Source organism: Petaurus breviceps, unplaced genomic scaffold (assembly GCF_028583685.1).
Source record: "Petaurus breviceps papuanus isolate PSGF00001 unplaced genomic scaffold, PetGlider_PUasm1.0 90633, whole genome shotgun sequence".
NCBI lineage: Eukaryota > Metazoa > Chordata > Mammalia > Diprotodontia > Petauridae > Petaurus > Petaurus breviceps.
The window spans coordinates 6,335,270-6,337,739 of NW_027187293.1; the positions used below are offsets into that span (position 1 = coordinate 6,335,270).

A 2,470-nucleotide genomic window follows, 5' to 3' on the forward strand; every position below is an offset into this window, starting at 1 on the left:
ACACATAATTGGTAGAGAAGATGAAACATAGCAGTAGACCTGGATATCTCAAAGTAAGCCACCAAAATGTATACATTCTTCTTCTTATTATTATTAGTAGTAGTACTACTAGTAGTAGTATTTTTGCTTTTTTGGGGGGAAGGGCAGGATAATTAGGGTAAAGTGACTTGCCCAAGGTCACAGGAGTTCCCCCCAACCATGAAGATTGCAACTATTCCATGTTTGTGCATTGTTAGCATTTTATCCATGACTTCCCAAAAGTTTGCCACATGTGGTTGACCCAACATATTAGTGGTTCTCCTTGCTTTCTCCCAGTATAGCAAGGTTAGCAATGGAGCACCCTGGCAAGCCAGATATCATGCCTCATTATGTGTACCATAGACCAAACTGTCGTCTCTTCCTATCATATACATCCTTGATGACTTTTTTACTCTTGTTATTCCTCAAAATTCTTCATTGTTCACAGCCACCATGAACTTTTCCATCACTCATTGTGTGAGCATAACTTTTATTTCATAAGAGACAGTGGTACATCCTGATATTTCTAAAATACGTAATTCTAGGTCAAAAATAATTTTTTATCAGGAAACGTAACTTAATACTAGTGATGGCATTTATATAACGAACTATTTGAAAAGCACTTTACATTTATTGTATTTTTTGATCCTCACAATATATTGTGAGCACTTATAAATATTTGTTGCATGACTGAAAAACTTGTGAGGGAAGTCCTATGTTTATTTTAAGGATAAGAAGTTTGAGAGTGATAAAATTTAAGTGCTTTACCCAAAGGTAGCCCATTCTTAAGTTTATGAGGCAAGATTTGAACCAGGGAATACTGACTCAAGCATAGTATTCTGTTACTCTACATTTCTGCCCCTTCATATGATCTACAAACTAACCGAAATAGCTGCACAATTGAGGTACGACATCCTCTAGTATGACATCCTACATTATCAACAAGATTGGAGTTTCCTACCATGAGTTTCACCCTCTATTTTCTTTTCTTTTTTTTTTCTTAGCAGGCATAGTTCAATTTATTTGTTTGTAAAAAAAAAAAAAAGCATCTATGTGGTTGCCATAGCAGCTGCCTGGGTCCTCTGGACAGATACTTGAGTGTGAGTCTTCACAAGATGGTCGGTGAATTCCTGATATGGAGACTTAGTGAACACAGTCTCCTTCCACAGGTCTGGGGTTAGATAGCCATATGTTTTGGAGATGGCATCAAAGGTAGCTTTAGCAAAGTTGCTCAAAGTGGCAGTACAGCCTCTCGCAGAAGTGTAGCAGTCATCAATTCCAGCCAGCAGCAGCAGCTTCTTAGGCACAGGAGCTGAGACAATGCCAGTACCTCTAGGGGCTGGGATCAGGAGAACCAGAACAGACCCACATCTCCCAGTGACCTTGCAGGGTACTGTGTGAGGCTTGCCAATCTTGTTCCCCCAGTAGCCACGTCTCACAGGAACGATGGACAGCTTGGCCAGAATGATAGCACCATGAATAGCTGTGTCCACTTCCTTGGAGCACTTGACACCCAGACCAACGTGGCAGTTGTAGTCACCAATGGCCACAAAAGCCTTGAACCTGGTATGTTGTCCAGCTCCAGTTTGTTTCTGAACAGGCATGATCTTTAGAACCTCATCTTTCAATGAAGATCCCAGGAAGAAATCTATGATTTCAGACTCCTTGATAGGAAGGGAGAAAAGATAGATCTCTTCCAAGACTTGATTTTCATGTCCTTGATTAGCTGGCCCAGCTTAGTGACAGGAACCCACTCCTTGTCTTCGGCCTTTCCTCCCCGTAGCCACGGCCCCGGCATCGACCTTGGCCCCCACTGCCAAAGCCACAGAGGAAGCTGCCCTGGCCTCCAACGCCGGGGCCCCTGGGGCCTCCCGCACCTCCTGCAGCACCAGCGTTGTCCGCCATTTGGTGTTCATTAGAAGTAGAAGCCATCCTCTATTTTCAATATTTTAAAGTCTCATTGTATACTTACCAAGCCCTGCTCCATTTTCAGAGGCCATTAGCTCTTTTTTTTTTTCCAAAAATAACCCCTCATTTGTGCCTAGACCATCCCTTCTCATCTGCTACAGAATTTTATTCATTGATAATTGCCTCCCTCATCATCCTCCCTGTATGCTATCACTTTCCATCGTATTTATAAATTTTGTTTACCCTAATAAGCAGTACAAAATTTCCTTGATGTTGTCAACTGCTCAGACTATGTTCCTTTGTCTCTCCTGCCCTTCAGTGTTGAATTTTTTTTTTTTAAGCAATCGGGGTTAAGTAACTTGCTCAAGGTTACACGGCCAGGTGTTTCTGGGTAGGTGCTAAGTGTCTGAGCCCAGGATTCGATCTCCAGGTCTTCTCAACACTGGAGCCGGTGCTCTTACTCGCTGTGCTACCTGGCCACCCCTGTGTAAGGGTTATGGGATTTAAAGATCTTCCATGCCCCATTGGACTTGCTGACGTAGCA

At 42.6% G+C, this 2,470-nt stretch overlaps 1 pseudogene; it reads right to left on the reverse strand.

Moving 5' to 3' along the window:
• Positions 1-1,067: 1,067 nt before the first annotated feature.
• LOC138143229 (small ribosomal subunit protein uS5 pseudogene) lies at positions 1,068-1,923 on the reverse strand (annotated as a pseudogene).
• Positions 1,924-2,470: the final 547 nt, after the last annotated feature.